The sequence below is a fragment of the Piliocolobus tephrosceles genome, chromosome 15 (genome assembly GCF_002776525.5).
Source record: "Piliocolobus tephrosceles isolate RC106 chromosome 15, ASM277652v3, whole genome shotgun sequence".
In the NCBI taxonomy this organism is placed as follows: Eukaryota; Metazoa; Chordata; class Mammalia; order Primates; family Cercopithecidae; genus Piliocolobus; species Piliocolobus tephrosceles.
In genome coordinates, this window is record NC_045448.1 from 79,001,471 (window position 1) to 79,024,733 (window position 23,263).

The following is a 23,263-nucleotide window of genomic DNA, read 5'->3' on the forward strand; positions in this document are numbered from 1 at the left end:
AAACAAAAGGATTCCTAGAACTGAAGCTGATTGACAGCTGCTTTTTATATTGTAAATATAAATGAGAGGTAGCTGCTGAAAAGAAAAACAACAACAAAAATTGTTGATTCAAGATGAGGAACAACGTCAGCTTCATTGCTTAAAATTTGAAGCTGTATATTCATCTTAAAAGAAGCTGAGAAACGCAGCATGTGTTTTTGGATTATATAAAGGGGCTTAGAAAGAGAAGTTGGGGTGAACATATGAAAGCATGCAGCCAAGAAAGACATGGCACCTACTGAAAGGACAATCCAGAGATTGGATTTAGAGTATCTCTAATATCATTGTAATACAGAATCTCTAACCCACAAATGCAACTTAGTTCTGTATTTCAAGTTTAGGAGAAGGCAACAGACGATGCCATTTGCATGGATGAGAATACTCAAAATCACGTCACATGCGGCATATCATAAATAACCACACTGGCTTTTTCCAAATTTATATATTAATTTCAAGCAGCATCGATAAAGACATGTAAAATATTAAGCTGATCACGATGATATAGAGAAGAGCACAGAAGTAGAAATAACCAAGATTACCTTTTAAGAAAAAACATGAGAAAATTTGACCTTTACTTAACAGTTACTAAGACTTATTGAAGTTATAGACATATTGAAGTTATATATATATATATATATATATATATATATATATATATATATATATAAATACTGTGGAGTTGGCAGAGTGAAAAGCTAACAGATCAATACTAAAAAACAGAGGACAAAATAAACTGACCCAAACATTTAAGGACAATTGTGATAGAGAAGAAAACGGCATGATAAATCAGTGGGGATTAATTCAAGTGTTCAATAAATTGTATACAATAATAGGATCTGCCTACGAAAATGAAAATTATGCTGCCACCTCATAGCATACCAAAAATCTGCATAGATTATAAAACTATTGGTAAAATGAAAAATTTGAAACTTCTATAAATATTCATAGTAGTATGTTTTCATATCCTCTAGGGATTGAAGCCTTTCTCAATGACACCAAAGTACAAGCCATTAAGAAAAAAATTTGATCAGACTAAAGTTTAAAACTTATTATTGGTATGGAAAATACTCTATAAGGTAAGGCTAGAAAAATGCCACATTGGGGAAAATGTATTTTCAATGTATATAACCATCAAAACTGAATACTCAGAATTTACAGAAATTTATTTCATTTAAAAAAAATTCAACAGCCTAAATGGAGAAATGTACAAAGGATATAAACAGGTAACTAACAGAGGAGGATACTAAAGTAGCCAATGTGCATGTGAAAAGTGCTTTTGACTAGGAATCAAGAAAGCATAAAATGAGTACATTCATAACTATCAGATTAGCAAAATTGCGAAGATTGACATTGTCACTTTGTATTAAGGATTTGGAAAGGTGGAGCTCTCTTATGATAGAATAGGATATAAAGACCAATTCATTTTTGATAACAATCTGGCAGTACATTTTAAATTTTAAGATTGAAATATTTAACTGCCTATTGAGAGTGGCAGGAGACAACCAAATACCTAGGCAGATAGGGGCAGGTCACCAGTAAAACTCCACCTCCAAGCTGAAGACAGTTTAAAGCCTGAAATGCAAGCTACAAGTTAAATCCTCAGAATGGATTGAGAACTTGTCTTCCTGTTTGACATGCTTTCCTCTGATTGATCCCCACCCTTCACCGATTTTACATATACCTACCCTTTCCTAATTGGTCTTCTACACTATTGTGCCTACCTTTGAGTGATGTCTTCACTTTAATCTTTTTTTGCATACTCACAAACCAATCAACACACGTATGAATCCATAAGAGGCCCCAGAACCAGTCACATGGGAGACTTTCCCACCTTTGGATAGGGGAACCACCCGCCCCCCATGTCCCTTCTTTGCTGAGAGCTTTCCTTTTGCTTAATAAATTTTACTGTACTCACTCTACGGTGTCTGTGCACCTAATGCTTCCTGGTGAGACAAGAACTTAGACCAAGCTGACCTAAGGAGCAGAAAGACTATAACACTATACATTGTTTCCTTTATGAATCTGTCTTGGATAAATGTTTACATATACACAAAAATATACATGCACAAGAATAATCATGGAATATGCTTATGATGTTGAAATACCAATTTATGTTTACCACCAAAAGAACCCCAGTAAATTTTTCAAAGTATCTTCACAATTATTTATGATACTGAAAATTGGGAAATAACATAGTGCCTACCAGTTTAAAAAAACATAAATAAAATATAGAATATTCATTCATTGAATCAATACAGCATTTACAACTTATAAACTGTATTTTTCTACATATCTAATTCTAAAACATTATATTTCTTGAACAAAAAGGTCAAAACGCCTGAATAGTATGATAGATTTATGTAAATGTTAAAAAACATAATACTATGTTAAAGAATAAATACATTATTATGGATATATAGATGCTTAAAACACACAGAAATTGATTTCCTTTAGAGAGAGAGAGGAATGAATAAATATTAATTCAAACTATGTTACAAATGGGGATACAAAGTATGTTTTAAATACAGTTGTATTTGTGTCAGTTTATTAGCTGATGGAAAATGTAAAGAAAATATGGCAGAAGACTTAGTGGTACATGTTTGTTATATTAGTTTCACTTGTTTATGATTTTATTGAATATATATTTATTTATTTATTTAAGACAAAGTCTTGTTCTGTCGCCCAGGTTGGAGTGCAGTGGCACCATATCGGCTCACTGCAAGCTCCACCTCCCGGGTTCGCGCCATTCTCCTGCCTCAGCCTCCAGAGTAGCTGGGACTACAGGTGCCCGCCACCACGCCCGGCTAATTTTTATTTTTATTTTTTGTATTTTTAGTAGAGACGGGGTTTCACCGTGTTAGCCAGGATGGTCTCGATCTCTTGACCTCGTGATCTGCCCACCTCGGCCTCCCAAAGTTCTGGGATTACAGGCGTGAGGCACCACGTCCAGCCCTATTTATTTATTTTTTGAGAAAGAGTTTCGCTTTTGTCACCCAGGCTGATGTGCAATGGTGCAATCTCAGCTCACTCACCGCAACCTCCACTTCCTGATGCAAGCCATTCTCCTGCCTCAGCCTCCCAAGTAGCCAGGATTACAGGCATGTGCTGCCATGCTCGGCTAATTTTGTATTTTTAGTAGAGACGGGGTTTTACCATGTCAGGCTGGTCACGAACTCCTGACCTCAAGCGATCCACCTACCTCAGCCTCCCAAAGTGCTGGGGTTACAGGAATAAGCCACCACTCCCAGCCACTTTTTTGTTATTTTAGAAGAATAACATTTACAAAATTTTGCTAGCCAGTATTTATTTAGAAGTTCAAAGATTAAATTAGAATGCACTATTATGGAGATAGAACTTCATGGAATGGTGTGGGGACAGTGGAGAAACAGAATAAATTCAGTCAGGCTTCAGTGAAAGTGAGAAGTTTTTTTTTTTCAATTATTATTCCCCACTGTTTTTTTTCCCTGAATCGGGGAAACAATCTCTGCCAATCAGATAAAGAGATAGATAGCTGATTCTATCTGCTGTACTTCTACTAGTCTGATATCTTTCTGCTCAAAGAGTATTTTCATATTTGAGAAGGGGATATTTTAAGAGAGTAAGTCAATATAAAGTAAGTGGCATGGAGAATAACTGGCACTGATGTAACCAATATTTAACAACTTCAGTCATTTTTATATCATCTTAACTATATAGTGTACCTGCACACCACTGTGTTACTATTACTTCTTTAAATCCACTTGTTCCTCAATTTGTTAAAAATTACTAAGAATTACATCTCATTTCATTTGAAGAAATTCCCAGCTGGATTCGGTGGCTCACTCTTGTAATCCCAGCACTTTGGGAGACCGAGGTGGGAGGATCTTTAGAGGTCGGGAGTTTGAGACCTGCCTAGCCAACATGGTGAAACCTTGTCTCCACTAAAAATACAAAAAAATTAGCAGGATGTGTTGGCGCATGCCTGTAATCCCAGCTAATTGGGAGGCTGAGGCAGGAGAATCCCTTCAACCCAGGAGGCAGAGGTTACAGTGAGCCAAGATAGTGCCTCTGCACTCCAGCCGGGGTGACAGTCTTAAAAAAAAAAAAAAATTCCCATATCACTTGCCAAATTAAATGTAAAATAATGCAATTTAAAATAGAATATCAAATCATCATATAATTAAATTAAAAACATATTAACATAAGATTGATTATAAAATAAAAGTCTTGACCTAGTTTGCAAAGATATATCATCTGTAAATAATTTTAAAGAAAAGCATGAGGCTGAAAACAGTCAAAGCAATTGATAATTGCTTCATGTCACCTAGTTAAAAATTAGAAATTATAATGCAAAAATTTAATTATATCCTATAGTTATGATGCTCTATATCTTGAGATTTTCAACTCATAGATATATAGTCATGAATGGTCAAAATTGTTTAACTGTGATTTCTCCTAGGTTAGGTTATTATGCAAAAATGTCTTAGTAAAACAGAAATTGTGTGTAACCAACTCACCTCAAAAATTCATCTGAATAAGCTTCAGATTCCATCTGTCATTTGATTAGTTCTTATCAGGTAATGGTCAGAGAGCAATGGGAAAGTTCCTTATCCACACACCAACACTAATTCGTTTGGGAAAATAGGACTTTTAAATGGCTTAACAAAGCCATTTAAAAATCTCTTCCTGAAGTTCAAAATATTTTTAGTGAGTTCTTAGATGAAACTATAAATCCAATTACAAAAGTCTACACGTATTTCACCAATTTTGTAATCAAGTTAAATTTTCTGATATAAACGTGTCTCTAAAGATAAGTGAATTAACAAAGTCTGCTAACATGCAAAGCTAAACAAAGGATGCACGTACTATCTGAAACAAAAGTCTTGTTCAGAAGACTGTAGATTCTTTGAATAATGTAGGAAGAAAAGGTTAGTGTAGAAAAGGCCAATAAACAAGCATCACTGTAAAACGAGTTGTTTATGGTCTAACAGAAAGAGAGATAAAGAGACAATGAGGGACATAGGGAGAAAGAGACAGAATAAAAATTGAATGGCCTGTTATTATATGATTTACACATTTCTTCATGCAGTGTATGTGGGGAAGTGGACTTTCATGTGCGTATATTTGAGTCCATTCTGCACCCAAAGCAGCAAAACTGAAGTAACTTGGATTTGAGGAACAATACTCACATTAGACTCACTATGACTTTAGCATCCTGTGTGCATTTTCTAAAACATAGTTTCTAGGCTGTTTCATTTGTTTTCAAATAAGTAAGTTAGCAACCAGTTTGAAAATGATCTTTTTCAGTTATAGGTATAGGACAAGTTTACAGACATTCTTGTTTAAATTCTTGGGCAGCTACTATCTGATAAATGCCAAATGACTGACTGAATTTATTTATTTGTCTTATCAAAGTTGTCAGTGAAGAGAATTAGCTTTGTTACTAGGTGTAATCATTGATAAATCAAGATTCTGATAATGTCTATAATTCTATAACTTACCATATTGTTTAACTTGTATCAAACATTGTGCATATTTTGCTACTGATTATATGTTTACCTTTAAAATAACTCCAGCAAATTTTAAAAAGTATCTTCACAATTACTTTTGTGGTTCCAATGTTTTTTGCTTTTTGCCTTTTTAAAAGGCTTTTTGCCTTTTTTAAATTTTTATAGATTCAGGGGGTATACATGTGAGTGTATTATGTGCATGTATAGTGTGTTATGTGCATATATAGTGTGTTATGTGCATGTTATATGCACTATATTGCATAGTAGTGAAGTTTAGACTTTGAGTTACCCATCACCCCAATTAGTAAATATTGTACCCAATAGGTAATTTTTCAAACCTCAACTGTCTCCCACCCTCCCTGCTTTTGGAGTTCCCAGGGTATATTATTTCCATTTTTATCCCCATCTTTACCTATTGTTTACTTCCCACTTATAAGTGAGAACATGCAGTATTTGATTTTCTCTTTCTGAGTTATTTCACTTGAGCTAAGGGCCTCCAGCTCCATCTATATTGCTGCAAAAGACATTATTTCATTTCTTTTTATGGATGTGTTGTGTCCCATGGTGTATATATGGCACATTTTCTTTATCCAATTATTTGTTGATGAATCACGCAAGTTGATTCCACAATTTTGCTATTGTGAGTAGTGCTACAACAAACATACAAATGCAGTTGTATTTTGGATAAAATTATTTCTTTTCCTTTTGGTAGATATCCAATAGTAGGATTGCTGGGTAAAATGGTGATTCTATTGTCAGTTATTTGAGAAATCTCCATAGTACTTTTTATAGAGGTTTAACTAAATTACACACTCACCGACAGTGTATAAAGCATTTCCTTTTCTCCATATCCCCGTCAATGTCTGTTGTTTTTTGACTTTTTAATAATAGCCATTCTGATTGATGTGAGCTGATATCATATTGTGGTTTTAATTTGCAATTCTCTGATGATTAATGATGTTGAGCATTTTTTCATATGTTTGTTGGCCATTTGTATCTTCTTTTGAGAAATGTCTATTCATGTCCTTTGGCCAGATTTTAAAGGGGTTGTTTGATTTTTCCTTATTGACTTGTTTGAATTGCTTGTAAATTCTGCATGTTAGTCCTTTGTAGGATGCAGAGTTGGCAAATATTTTCTCACATTCTGTAGGCTGTCTGTTTATTTTATTTCTTTATCTGTGCAGAAGATTTTTAGTGTAATTAAATCCCATTTGTTTATTTTTGCTTTTGTTGCATTTGCTTTTGAGATTCAAATCATAAATTCCTTGCATCGGCCAATGTCCAGAAAAGTTTTTCCTAAGTTTTCTTCTTGTACTTTTGTAGTGTCAGGTCTTATGTTTAAGTCTTTAGTTCATCTTCAGTTAATTTTTGTATAACATAAAAGGTATGAGTCCAGTTTCATTGTTCTGCATATGACTATCCAATTTTCCCAGTGGGCAAGGTATGTTTTCCTTATTGTGTTCCTATCAACTTTGTTGAAGAACAGTTAACTATGGGTAGGTGTCTTTATTTCAGGATTCTGTATTGTATTCCACTGATCTGTGTCTATTTTTATACCAGTGCCATGCTATTTTGGTTACAATAGCCTTGTAGTATAGTTTGAAATCATGTAATGTGATGTCTCTGGCTTTGTTCTTTTGCTTAGGATTGCTTTGGTTATTTGGGCTTTTCTTCTTATTCCATATAAATTTTAGGATTATTTTCGTTAATTCTGTGAAAAATGACAATTGATAATTTAATAAGAATTGTGTTGAATCTGTATATTGCTTTGGGCAGTATGGCCATTTTAATGACATTGATTCTTCCAATCCATGAGCATGGGGTGTTTTTTTCATTTGTGTCATCTATGATTTATTTTATCAGTGTTTGCTAGTTCTTCTTCTAGAGATCTTTCATCTCCTTGATTAAATGTATTCCTAGGTATTCCATTTTTTTGTGATTATTGTGAATGGGATTGAATTCTTGGTTTGGTTCTCAGATTGAATGTTATTGGTATATAGAAATGTTACTGATTTTTGTACATTGATTTTATGTCCTTATTAAATACAGGAGTGTAAATGATAATTATTTCCTATTCTAATTCTCCCTGCATATTTATTTTTATGATTATTGAATGTTTATTATTTCTAAAAATAGGTTTTGCAAAATAATTCTTTGCTTTATTTTTTGGCTTGAAATTCCATCACAAGTGGAAAGATTTATGGATGATTCTTTATAGATTGGTGAAAATAAAATAGACCTATTCTCTTTGCCAGCCCTCTAAAGATCAAATGTATAATGTTAGTGTAAATTTTTAGGCAGTTATTTGCTGAGTACCAAAATACTGCTAAGCTATTCACTAAATTGGTATTCATATATATACAAAGATTATAGGAGTATTTTCTTAAAATTGCCATGAGTATTTAAATTCAATGCCTTTGTGATTTTAAAATTCTATTTTTAAGCACAGCCTAACAACACTTCAAAAACCATCATCATCACTATGACAGCAACAAAACAAAGTTCCACTTACTTTTATTTACTATATGTGCTTTTACAAACTTGATTTAAATAATGGTTCTTTCTAAAATTGGTCTTTAGATATCACTAAAAAGAATGTATAGAAAAAAATGTGTATAGAAATTTAGTTGTCAAAAATAGATATATGAGATCCATATTATCTATGTCATTCACACTTCCAGATATCTATAGAAGATGTAGGCAACATATCAGCCCCAAGTAAAGCATTGGGTTAGTGATAATTCATCACATTTGTTTTACTTTTATAGATTTGGACCAATTTAGAGGTACAATACATACTTTAATTTGATTTTTACTTTTCCTATCTATCTATCTATCTACCTGCATACCTACCTATACATCTCCACACACATACGTGATTGAAAGGGTAGTTCTTTCCAATGTTCTCATATTTCAGATAAAGGGATTCCACTAAAGCTGTGATCCTTGTCATTAAGTGCACATTGAAATAACCTGGAGAGCTTAAAAATCTGTTTCCTCCAGAGATTCTGATTTGTCTGGTCAGGTCTCCAGGCACCTCTATTATGCTTCCTAGATAGAGAATCACTGCACTAGAGCAACCCTTCAAGCTTCTTATGCTAGTACTTTACTCTCTTTTAATGAAAAAAAAAAAAAGAAGAAGAAGAAAAGAAAAGCCATAGAAGACTCTTTTCTCTAATTCCCTTTCTGGATGTTACTGTCCTTGCTTAAATATGCCCAATAATGGTAAATGGTAAAAGTAAATTATAAAGTCCCATATAATAATACAAAACTAGAAGGGTGTTAAAGGGAAGTGGCTGATAGCTAACAACACATGCAGGGTCATTTCCACTTCCCTAAACAAAACCATTTTTTGACAGAAATGTAGACCAGACAGCCAAACAACATGGGACTGGGTAATTTTTGAGGTGCAGAAAGAGAGACAGAGAGAGAGAAATATTATGAATGAGATATTAAGAGAGTAAAGGAAAAGCTTCTGTACCAGGAAATATATTTACACTGCAATAAATATGTAGTCTGCAGTACAGGAACCTGTGGCTCTTTTGTGAGGACTTTGGCCCTGAAGTAGTAATTCAAGCTGTAAGGGAGCCATGAAATACTAAATAACTTCAATTTTGTGCCTGTATTTTATGAGATCATCAAACACTTCAAGTAAATTACAACTTTAAAATCAATTTCTCTCTTCAGCCGATTATCTATTATCCTGTATGATTGAAGCTTGCATCTCTTAACTGGTGTATTATCCAAAGCAAAGTCAAACCCAAAGTTCTTATTTAATGACAGCACTTTAGCACTTTGAAGACACAGAAAATAAAAATGCTAATCTATATACAGCACTTTGTTCTGTAGTGCTGGGCTTTTTATATTTATGTGGAGAAAGTAATTGGAAATGAAAGAAAATAGTGAGTTTGAAGTATAGGAAATGGCCTAGGTACAGAAATTGGGGACTTCCTCTGCCATGTACTAGCTACCCTAAATGGACAAGTCAATTAACCTCCTTGAACTGATTTCTTCTCAGTTACAAAATGGGATAAGATATAATATCTATGGAAGTATTTAAATACAGATAGATAGAGACAAGTAATTACTATGTTACTGTATTTTTTTCATTATGTGTATATAGAATAGACTAGCTTCAAGAACCAGGATCAGAAAGATAGTAAAACTTAAAAATATATGATATATATATGAAGGTATTTAATAAACTACAAGGTAGAATGCTATGAATATGAATGTTAGTTGTAGAAAGAATTAGAAATGTCAAGACAATTGGAGGATTACAGTGAAGTAAGAATATTCTGTGGTTAGGATTTGATAGTTAGGAGCTATTCAAAGGGGCATTTAAAGTCTAGAATGGGCGTGGTATAACTCAAGGGAGTGTTAACAGGTGCTAAGCACTGTAATTCATGTTTCCTGAGTGACAGACAGTGCCCTGGAGACAAAGGTAGATGTTGAAAGTTTTAGGATAAATAATATTAGCTGTGATAAAATGGACTTTTTGAAAAAAGGCTATTAAGAATGGTCTCTTAGGAATCTGTGACATTTTTCTTTACAGGCCCTAGGGATTAAAGAAAAGAACACTATTCCATCAATTAGAATGACAGTAAATAACAATTTTAAGAGACATTTTGAAGAATCAACACTTTTGTTGCCCTGTGGAGAGGAGATAGGATTTGAAACTATTAATTGGAAATTAGATCCAAAAGCTTGAATAAGATATGAAAATTAGAAATATCAATTCGTTTATTTTTAGAGTCAACATTTTTGGCAAATAATGCAAGGTAAAGCAAATGAGAATCTAATATTAATATTGACTAATATGAATACATCATAAATACTATTTTAAATATTTTGCCAGGATTTTACCATCTCATTACCTTTTTCCCCTTATTTTCCTTGTTCTTTTCACAATATGAAAACCAAAGGCAATAATATTAAGACCATTAATATGATAGTTTATTTAGATGAAAATTCCAATCTTCTTCCATAAATGCCTAACTTTTGAAATAATTGATGATACGTGTTGACCTCATTTTCCTCTAGCTTATAGTATAACTTTCTTTGTTAATATTGGTTGGAAATGTATCCCTCAGTTGTTAACAAAACCTTTAAATTACCAAATTGTTCCTTGCTAGTGATTCTGTGTTTTGACAACTTGACATTCACCTAAAACTTTTTAAAGGAAATTTCTCATGTTGTGAAAATTTTCTTTTTGTGTTTTTTAAAAGCTATTTTTCTTCTTCAGTGGTTGAAAGAAAAAGAGGAGTTGACTATGGTTCTGTCATTAGTATTACTTAGAAAATATTGATGAGGGCATTATGTATTGTTCAAGGGAGATTATTTCTTTTTCTTTTTCTTTTTTTCTTTTTTTGAGATGGAGTCTCGCTCTGTTGCCCAGGCTGGAGTGCAGTGGCGGGATCTCAGCTCACTGCAAGCTCCACCTCCCGCCATTCTGCTGTCTCAGCCTCCTGAGTAGCTGGGACTACAGGCACCCGCCACCACGCCCAGCTAGTTTTTTTGGTTTTTTTTTTTTTTTTTTTTTTTTTTTTAGTAGAGATGGGGTTTCACCATGTTAGCCACGATGGTCCTGATCTCCTGACCTTGTGATCTGCCCGTCTTGGCCTCCCAAAATGCTGGAATTACAGGCTTGAGCCACCGCGCCCAGCCAAGGGAGATTATTTCAACATAATTTCAAATAAAGTGTTGAATTCAGTGAACTCAGGGGATACTCTCAATGTTTAATTGAATTCTTCAGTGCTTGCAAGAATATGATCATAAAGGTGGAATGAGTCAAGAACATTGTTTTCCAAAGTATCAAAGGTACAACTGGGGAGGAAAAAAAATGACACTCATCCTAATGGTACTCCAAAAAGAAAAGTACAATGAAAAAAAGTGAATAATAAATTTAGAAAGACTTTAACAGAATAGTTTTGCCTTGAGGGATAATCTAGGGGTGAAATTAAGCTGAGTTGTAGTAGCTGACTGAGAATAAAATCATGAGGGAAAAGAGTTAATGCTGAACCTGCCTATTGAAGAATTCCTAGGTAAGGCACTAACCAATTGCTTCATTACTGAGGTACAAGTCAGTATAGACAACAGATCACACAGCTGCTTACCTTGGTTACTATCTCTACCCTTCTGCATAGTGGATGATAAGTAACCTTGAACTACAAATGAACAAGCACATAATGTCCTACAGACTTGTATAACCTGTGTGTGCTAAGATTTGGAGTAATTCACTGTAGAAGTCCACAGTTTAGTTGTTCTTCCTACATGACCAGTTGCATTGGAACTGGTCAGAAGACATGAAGAAGTAAACTAGGAGTCTCCTCCAACCTCTTATTTTCTTTCTGAAACCTCTCATTTTTAGGGCTTAATTTCTTCAATGTCTTAAACTTACATTCATTGTAAGTATCTCCAAAATATCTGTTTACAGCCCTGAGCTCTCTCTCCAGGTCCAGCGCGGTCTTTAACTTCTTGTCCTTAAACTGTATGTTTCATTGACTCATTAGGCTTATTATGTACTAAACAAAAAAGCACCACATTTTCCATGGAACGAACTCACTTCTAACCCTACTTCCTTGTATTTATTTGTAATCCCAACTCAACTTCTAGCTGTAGAGATTGTTCTTGGTCAACTATGCCTCCTCACATTCTACTTTTACCCAGACCAAAGAAATTCAGTTGCTTCTTCACTAATCTTCCTAGAATACTTCTTTCTATTACTATAGCTACTATTCTTGTAAAAGATATCATTCTCTTTGCAATAACAACTTCAATAGTCTTCAAACTGGCCTTCCTGCCTCTCTCTCTCTCTCTTTTTTTTTTTTTCTACTGAGGTCTATGGCTAGTTTCCTTAAAGAACAGGCCCAATTATGCCACTTCCATGCTCACCTAACATCTGTAATTCATTGTTGTATGCCAAATTAATTATATATTTATTAAACTGGCACTTAAACACCTCCATAGATTCTCAATCTATTTTTGCCAGTATTGCTACTCTGTCACTGATTTCCAAATAAACCTTATGATCAAATCAAATTTAACTGTGACTGTTTCTCAGAAAAGTTCATGCTTTGTTGCTTCCAGGTTTTGGCTCAATTTGTTTCTGTTCTTATGTCTTTTCCACCAGTAGATGTAATAATGACAATTACTATCATAGCAATATTAATAATAGCTAACTTTGATTGAACTATATACTCGGGACAGTGTTACGTGCTTTATAAATATTTTCTCATTTAAACTTAAGAGCATCACTGTGCTAACATGCTATTATCGCTATCATATATACTGTATTTGAAGCCTTACCCAGGTTATATTGCTTGTTCAGATGGAATAATAATTCAATCTAAGAATGCAGAGTTCAGAACACCTATATTTTACTCTCTCAATACAAATGTAAAGAGATGGTAGAATTCAACTTGTCTTTCATTTCAAATGTCTCCTATTCAGTATTGATTTCATGGTGCATTTTTTTTTTTCAGGCTGTTAATTGTTCCTCTTTAGAATCATCAAACCCCACAAAGCATTTTTATTGTTCCTCTTATACAAATACACTTTGTATTGTAAAAATGTGTTCATTTGCCTAAGTGCCAAGATAAATGCTAGCAGCTTGAGCAAAAGAGTATTTCTGATTCACCTTCATGTCCTCTGAAGCACATAACCAAAAGTGTGTGTGTGTGTGTGTATATATATATATTTGGAGAGAGAGAGAGTAGGTACTCAATAAATAATTGCTGAATTAAAAATTTCAAATGATACCTTAGTGGCAGAACTGTACTAAGTACATAATATTTTCTCAATATTTTTATAACCAAGATCTGCTAATTTATGATTTAACCTTTTTTTGTGATTTGTCAAGATAGACCTACAGATAGTTAAAGGACATGATTTCATATGTCCCTGAACATTGTGGAAAGACTCATGCAGAATAAGAATTTGTACCAATTTTTTTTCCATTTGAAATCCTGATTTTTTGGAGAAAAACAATGAATTCTTCATAACAGAACCATAGGAAAAAACTCAACAACACTGGAAACAATAATTATGAATATAAAGGGGGATTCAAAACAGCAGGAAGGTAGATTGAACTGTAGTTATTTAATGCTGAGTACTCTTACCCAGATGTACTAGCCTAAAAAATGCTAGGGAATAGGGTTTAAAGCGTTTTATGCTGTAACGTTCAATATGCTATGCCATCTAGTAACTCCTACTAAAGAATTTGGCTGGAAGACCAAAGGTATGATATAACAAAGAGATACAGATGAACTGGAAATACAATGCTAGGGTTGACTTTGCTGCCAAGAGCTGATAGTGAAAAACAAAAACCACTCCTAGCGTTCAATTTTCCAGGGAGTTTGCAGTATAAGTTATAGGACTAATACCATGAAGCCACTAAGGACCTGGACTCTTGAAACAGAAATTTAACACAATGACTTTCCTAGAACATTATGAAATATCCTATAAGAAATGGGACAAATTCACACAGGTTATTTTTGCACAGGAGTTCTTTGAAAAGGTAGGTATTTCTGTATGTCTGTGAGTACCCCTATAATGGAATGTATTCCTAAACAAATTCACATTATCCCTCTTTTCTTTTCATCTTCAGCAAAAAAAAAAAAAAAACAAAATAATAAGTTAATGGCAATAGAAAACTTATACTGTAAAATCAGTGATTATTTCCAAATGAACACAGTGATGTTAAAGTTCAGAAAACTGTTTGGAAAACTGAGCTACAGGGATAAAACCATACATTTAAATATAGGTATTTGCTATAGTCCAGATACAACTGTCCCCACCAAAACTCATGTTGAAATGTAATTCCCAGTAGGAAGGTGTTGAGAGGTGGGGCCTAATGGGTGGTGTTGGGTCATGTGGGTGAATCCCTCATGAATGGCTTGGTGCCTTTCTTGTGGTAGTGTGTCCTCAATCTAGTGAGACTAGATTAGTTCTCACTAGAATGGGTTAGTTTCCTTCAAAATGGGTTGTGATAAAACCAGGGCTCCCCTCAGGTTTTCTCTCTTCTCACCTGTTTACTTCTCCTTTGACTTTCTCTACCATGTTTTAACCTAGCATGTGGTCCTCAGCAGAAGCTAACCAGACACCAGTGCCTTGCTTCTTACACTTCCTAGCCTGAAGAACTGTGAGCTAAATAAACCTCTTTTCTTGTGAATTATCTAGTCTCCAGTTTTCTGTTACAGCAACATGAAACTAAGACAATATTCCCAAGCTTTTAGGAACAACTGACATCTTTACAAGGCTAAATTATCCTATCAAAAAATAAGAAATGTCTTAAACATTGTTATGCCTTCTTATAGCACTCAGTAAAGTTTTAATATTTTCTTCACATAGGACATTTATTGCATGTTAACTATACTTCTGAATATTTTGTATTCTTTGGTACAATTTTTATTTCTTTTATTTTATAAATGACTATGGAAGAACTATGAGAAACTACTTTTTTGTATTTCTAAATTTCAATCAGATCTTGTAATAATTGTCTACTTTCTTACGGTTTGTCTAAGTGTTAGGAGTTTTGCAGAGACTGTTATTATAAAATAGAAATACTTTTGTTTTCTTGTGTGGATTATTTTAATTAATTTTGCATATTTAAAATAGAATTATAAAATAGTGTGGAAGAAAACAATAATAATTGTTCCTCTAATTTATTGAGGCTAATTCTGGAGTCTGTTCAAAATGTTATTTAAAATTTCTAAATGTGAAATTACACTACATTTTTGTACTATTTAAAATTTTATTTTATTTTATTTTTTTTTTTTTTGAGACAGAGTCTCGCTCTGTTGCCCGGGCTGGAGTGCAGTGGCGGGATCTCAGCTCACTGCAAGCTCCGCCTCCCGGGTTTACGCCATTCTCCTGCCTCAGCCTCCCGAGTAGCTGGGACTACAGGCGCCCGCCATCTCGCCCGGCTAGTTTTTTTTAGTATTTTTTAGTAGAGACGGGGTTTCACCGTGTTAGCCAGGATGGTCTCGATCTCCTGACCTCGTGATCCACCCGTCTCGGCCTCCCAAAGTGCTGGGATTACAGGCTTGAGCCACCGTCCCCGGCTAAAATTTTAAAATCATATTTGGTAAAAATATATGAAAGAAATTTTTTAGTTTTCTATGATGACACACAGTTAAAATAGTACAGGTATTTTCTATAACTTGGTAATTTTTAATTTCCAGCTAGTAAAAACTACATTTTCTTGGCATTTTAATACAGATTTATTGAAGTATAAATTGATGTAAAATAAATAGCAGTGTTTATCCATTAGCTTGTGGATTGACATTGGCTTGTTTTCACATTTTGTCTATTATACATGTTAATGGTTGATACATTTTGGCAGCACACACATATATGTAGATTATACATATATGTCTGTATGTATAAGCATATATGTGTGTGTATACAGAGAAAAATTTCTCTGTGTATATATACATATAAGAAAATAATCACAGTAAAGATAACGAATATGCCCATCACCCTTCAAAATATCATTGTGTGTTTGTGTAAACCCTCTATCCTACCACCAGTTCTCAGAAGACAATTGTTCTCCTTTCTGTCACTATAGATTTGTTTGCTTTTTCTAGACTTTCATAGAAATAAATTATTTTTCAGCATGTACTCTATCTTCTTTCATGTAGCATAATTATGTTGAGGTTCATTCTTCTTATCTGTCACTACCTCATTTCTTTATATTGCAGAGTATCATCCCATTATATGGATATACCATGATTTGTTTATCGCATAGCTTGTGACTGAATATTTGAAATGTTTTCAGGTTGTAGGTATTATTATTATTAATAACATTATTTTTGAGACAGAGTCTCACTCTCACACCATACTGGATTGCAGTGGCATGATCACAGCTCGCTGAAGCCTCAACTTTCCACGCTAAGGTGATTATCCCACGTCAGCCTCCCCAGGCGATGGGAATACAGGCACATGCCACCCCACCCAGCTATTACAGTTTTTGTATTTTTTGTAGAGACGGGGTTTTGCCAGGTTGCTCAAACTGGTCTCAAACTCCTAGGCTGAAGTAAGTGATCTGCTCACTTCCACCTTCTTAAAGTGCTGGGATTATAGGGATGAGCCACTGTGCTTGGCCAGGTTTCAGGTATTAAAAATGAAACTGCTATGAACATTTACTTACAAATATTTTGTAGAAACATATGCTTCTAATTTTCTTGGATGCAGAATATCTGAATCATATGGTAGGTATAATTTTAAGTTTTTAAGAAGCTGCTAAACTATTCTTCAAAGTGGTTCACCATATGGAATACAGCCACACTAATTGTTGTAATGCCTGTGCCTGCCCATTCTAACATCTGTGTCAGTTCTGGGTGGTTTTCAACTAATTCATTTATTTTCGTTATAGATCATATTTTCCTGTTTCATCCCACACCTCGTACTGTTTTATTAGACATCAGACATTGTAAACTTTATCTAATTGAGTGCTAAATATTTTTGTATTTGTAAATAATCTTAAGCCTTGTTTTGGGAAGTAGTTTGATTCTTTTAAATCTAAGACAATATTTAAATTTTAATTTTATGTTCATTAGTCTTTGAGAACTTCTTCCTAGAAGATTGTTTAGTTCATCGAGGATTTTCTTATTTCATTGATTTGAGTCTACATGTAGTTATCTTATAAACTGTTCATAACTTACAAAAGATATGATAATATCTTCTTTATTATTCTAACATTTTGTGTGTGCATGTTGCAAATTTACCTGAACTATTTTGTTCATGTGCAAATTTCTCATTTGGTTTCTGTAGGTTCCAAAAGTTAGAAAAAGGGGACAAATGGGTGTTTGAGACTAAATTGTTCCATAGAGACATATAGCAGTAATCCAGGATTCAACTAAACTTATAGTTATCTAGATATCAGAAACCTAGAGTGTTCCAGTATAGTTGCGGGACTCAAAACCAAGCTCAGTTTCAATTTCAAAGTGCAGATTATAGTGTTCATTACTTATGCACAATTTATTTAATAGTAGACTGTATCTATATTTCTAGCAACTCCATATATTTGATTTATCACAATTTTGTCAATTGGAAAAAATAACTGTAGCATTCATGTAGCTAATTTTTTAAAAGTACTATAATGGTGACTTAAAGGCAGTTGAAGTATTTATGATAACTACTTCTGAATTATAATCCTTGATTACATCATAATTAACCACTTATTGAACTAAACATATCTCAATTATAGTATCTAAACAGCTTTAGTTTATAGTTTAAAACCAACACACACACACACACACACACACACACATTCTCTCTGTCTCTGTGTGTGTTTATGTGTTAAGTATATACATATAAATATAAATTTCCAAAATATATTGCAGCATGTTATATTGCAGACTCACATTTTACAGATATTTTTCCCGCTTTTAAATATACTTACTAGATGTTTAATAGTTATTTTTTAAATAACTATTTTTAAATTAATTTTACTAATCTTTTCAAAGAACCAATTTTTGGGTTAATTTTTAGATTTTTTCTGTTTTCATTGATTTTAGGTTCTGAAAATTTTATTTTTTGTCTTTGTGAATTCATTTCTCCTAGTAGTTTTCTTAGCCTTCTTGCATTGAATGCTAATTTTACTATTTTTATTCTTTTATCCCTGAAAATAAAAGTATTTCAGGCTTTGTATTTTCTTCCAAGCACTTCTGCACTTCTTTGCTTATCTCACAGAAGTTTAAATATGTACTGTCTAATGCCACTCTTTTTTCAAACAAGATTTGGAAAATACAAAGCTAACATGTTATCAATTTTGTTGTTATATTATTTATTTTTATAAAAGTGGTTACTTTTCTCAATTTCAAATCTTTTCTTTAAGCTGCGAAATTAGTTTATAGACTTTATGCTATTTTTCTGAATGCTTTTCTCATTAGCTGACATCAATGACACCCAGACGTTTTTTACTCTATTAAAAATTTCATGTGTGGCTTCTCCTTGGTACCAGTAACCGTTCACTTGCAATCTGTTGGAAGGTCCGTTTAAAGCTTAAGCTGCAACTCTGGCTAATGTAAATTTATGTTTACTACTTGAGCAGTGAATCAGCTTAATTGGGAGGGGTGTCAGAACTGTTGGCAGTCCAAGAGAAATTGATCTCTGTATTTTTTTTATTTTGTGTTTGATGAAGCTGGTGCTTTTTCTTTCATAGCTTTTCTCTTAAGCTACCCATTCTGCCAGCTCGTTGCTGCATTTATCCCTCTGTTTCCTATGACCTGCTGTAACAGGAGTGATCTCCAAATCCTGTCTTCCTACTTGTGTTTTCCACTGTGCTGTGTGGAATTGTAATTGATTACACCATCAGGGACTGTGTTTGTGGCCTGCTGTTCAGTGACCCATGGGTGAAGCTTGTCTCCTACCCTGACCTAGAAATCTGGAGGCGTTTGAGGGTTTTTGCAACCGGTTATCCCGCTGTTATCCAAGTATGCTGCTGTTTCTCAGTAAAGAAAGTTGTATGAATGTCCATAGCACAGTCTATAAACTGATCTATGTTTACCACCACTGCTTTTTCCTTGAATTTTCTCAGAACTGCTACTTCCTCTAGTTTTCACTCTCCAATGAGGTATATTCTTATGATTATGTCATGTAAATGAAAATCTTTTATTTTGGGATATGGAGCACATATAATAATAGGTACGCATGCACACCTTATCCACCTCCTGAAACACAAAACGTGCTCTGGGTGTAAAGTAGTTATCCATGTCATGATTATTAAATAATGCCAGCATTTGTAGAAACTAAAAAATGTAAAAGATTGAAAAACACAAATAAAAATTTTCCTGACTTTTTTATTCCTATTATTCCCCCAAAACTATTACTGAAAAATGTGCCTACGTTTGGGTATTAGATATAAAACATTCTAGATTAATGTATTCATATAAAGAGAGGTCTATAGTCAGAATGTATTCCACTTATCAATGATATAGAATCATGCTATTCCCATGTCACACATACAAATCATTTTAACTTTTTTAAAAGGCTGCAAACATTTTACCTCAGTGATATTTCTGTGTCAACTGTGAGGAGTCTATGTCAATATACTGCTGAATATTTTATTATATTGTGTATTACAAAAATTAAATTTATTTATGGCTATTTATGTAGTTCTCATTTATTTGTTTTAGTTTTGCTAGTACAGACAATGCTAAAAAATAATATCTTTGGATCTTTTATTTTTGTGTGTCCATCTGAGAATGGTTGAAATGTAAGTCGATAGAAATTACATATTTAAGTCAATGAGTAATTAATTTTGTAATTTTGTTAGTTCTGAAAAATTGACCTCAGAATATCACATAAACAAAGATTTCCTGTATTACTTTTCCTTTTTTTTTTGAGACAGAGTCTCCCTCTGTCACCCGGGCTGGAGTGCAGTGGCCGGATCTCAGCTCACTGTAAGCTCCGCCTCCCGGGTTTATGCCATTCTCCTGCCTCAGCCTCCCGAGTAGCTGGGACTACAGGCGCCAGCCACCTCGCCCGGCTAGCTTTTTGTATTTTTTAGTAGAGACGGGGTTTCACCGTGTTAGCCAGGATGGTCTTGAACTCCTGACCTTGTGATCCGCCCGTCTCGGCCTCCCAAAGTGTTGGGATTACAGGCTTGAGCCACCGCGCCGGGCCACCTGTATTACTTTTCCATTGTTGCCATAAAAATTATGACAAACCAATCTTTCACTTAGCACAAGACGTCTAGAATGTTCCAGTATAGTTGCTGGATCTCAAAATCAAGCCTTGGTTTTATTTTCAAAGTACAGACTACTGGGTTTACTGGAATCATCTATGCAGTTTATTTAAGAGTAGAATGTGTCTAAATACATTATGCCTAAAATATGTAAAAAGATCATTTCTACCCAGAGATTATTTGGTTATTTTAAAATAATTAATCTAGCGCTTTTATTCTGCATTTTTACATAAATATCCTTAATACATATCAACATTATCTTTAGTATAAGAATTTAACTAGGCAACCAGAATATTTGCAGTCTCATAGCTATTGAAATATATTATTTTCATAATAACGTAAGTTCCATATTTATCATATACTAAATATTCACATATATTTGGATTCATATTTAAATAGGATGCATACCTTCAGTAATTTATCTGTCTATTCTTATACCACAATCAAGCTGATTTAGTTACTGTAAATTTATAATTTTTTTCTTACCTAGTAAGGAGCTTATACATGATATATCTTTTAAAACTGTTATTCTTGGTATTTCTTCCAGATTAATTTTACCGCCATTTATTAAGCTTCAAAATTTCTGTTAGATAAAAGCCACTTTTTACTGGTTGGTTCATTTAGAAAAATAATGTGACTTTAAAATGGTTGGTCAGGCTGGGTGCAGAGGTTCATGTCTGTAATCCAAACACGTTGACAGGCCAAGGCAGGAAGATGACTTCAGTTCAGGAGTTCAGGACTGTAGTGAGCTATGATCACACCACTGCTCTCCAGCCTAAACAACAGAGTGAGATCTGTCTCAAAAAAAAAAAAAAAAAAAAAGATAAATAAGATAAATAATAAAACATTAATAAAACATATATATCATTTTTTTTTCTTTTTTTGAGACGGAGTCTTGCTCTGTTGCCCAGGCTGGAGTGCAGTGACGTGACGTGATCTCGGCTCACTGCAACCTCTGCTTCCTGGGTTCAAGCGATTCTCCTGCCTCAGCCTCCTGAATAGCTAGGATTACAGGTGCCCACTACCATGTCCGGCTAATTTTTTTGTATTTTTAGTAAAGACTGGGTTTCATCATATTGGCCAGGCTGGTCTCAAACTCCTAACCGCGTGATCTACCTGCCTCAGCCTCCCATAGTGTTGGGATTACAGGCATGAGCCACTGTGTCCAGCCAAAACATATTTATTTAAACATATTAAAATAGAACTTAGAAATGGTTGGTCAGGAATGGTTATTTTGGCCAACTGCAGTGTGTTACGCCTGTAATCTCAACACTTTGGGAAGACAAGGCTGGTGGATTGCTTGAGCCCAGGAGTTTGAGACTAGCCTAGGCAACATAGTGAAACCTTATCTATGCAAAATACAGAAAAATTAGCCAAGTGTGGTCACATGTGCCTGTAGTCCCACCTACTAGGAAGGCTGAGGTAGAAGGATCACTTGAAGTCAGGAGATCAAGGCTGCAGTGAGCCAAGATCACATTGCTGTACTCTAGCCTGATGACAGAGCAAGGATGACAGAGCTACTCTGTGTCAAAAAAAAAAGGTAAGAATGGTTGCTTTGATCAAAATAGTTTTATGTTGTTTGGATTAAACAGCTTAAAAGAAAATAATGAGAAGTATTTATGTATTTATTTGCCTCCTCTTTTCAAATATCATCACTCTGTGGATAACATAATGTCATACTTAGAAAATTTCAGAAGATAATTTTAAAAATCACTCCAAATTATAAATAAGTCTAAAGTGTCCAGATAATACATATTAATATCAAGACCACACATAGATACAAGCTATCTTATTAAAATTATAATACCAGAAATTTTCACAAGTAATGATATTTGGTTTCTTATATAGTGTGCATCTTCTCCTTTTTATTCTTAAAAAAGCCACATTTTTTAAGGTAGCCATCCCTCCTCAGATTCTAGATTAATAGTAATATAACAAATCATAGTAAACTATGCCAATTCAATGTGAAGGCTGTCTGTTGAGAGGCTATCTGTCAATGAGAGGCTGCTTAATGGGAAGAACTGTTTGTCTCCAAAGAAAGAGAGGTAAGTAGACCCATGGATGCCTCATAGGCGGTGAGATTGCTTCATAGCCAAGTAATCCTGAGTTTAAGAAACCCACATGTTTTGTAATGGGCTGCAGGAAAATGTGCCAAACCATAGCCCCAGAGTGAGACATCCTATTAATTACATTGAACAGCAAACATTCCAGCTCTCTACTCCAGAAGCCAATGTGATCTCTATTTTTCAATGCTCTTTGTTATGCAAACATCTTTGAAAGACGATAGTGCAAAATTAAAGCTGTCTGTGCTGTATGTGCAGACAGACTTTGTTGAAAGACACGCAAAAACATAAGATATGGCTGGAAAATTGCATCTCATTATTTTAAGAAATACATTGTAGATATTTAGCTAAGGAATAAAATTCATCTAAAAAGGGAGCTGATTAATTGACTCAGAGCCCTTCTAGAATAGTTCCACTCCCCATAAGACAGATTTGTGTTTCAATTCTTATTTTTTAAAATATACTCTCTAAAATTTGTTTTCAGAGGATTATTTAATTTTCTGAAAAGATGAATTATCTGTTTATCTTTCTCAACTTTCAACTAATTCATACTTGATCATAATTTGCATATGATATCTATTATATATGACCAGTTTATATAGAAGTCTTCTCATTCAATTACTGTTTACTTAAGAGTTTAAGAACACTGTGCCATTTCAGGGAACTCTTGGCAATCTCTAACCCCAGTTTCAGAAGTCTTAATGCTGTAGTCACATGGGTGTGGCACTTACAAAATTGTTTACAACTTTATGCCTATAGGCATAAGAGTTAATGGCAAGTGATGAATTTTTGCGTTTTTATGAACACCAATATATTTGAACACTGACATAAAATTTTGCATTTGGAAACAGTAACCTCAGGAAAAAAGGAAGAAAAATTACCAGTCCTCATTTTGTAGCTCTGTGCCATGTAAATATATTCTTGAAATCTTAAGGGCTCTCATGGATTTGTTATTTCAATTACAATTTTAATGATACATA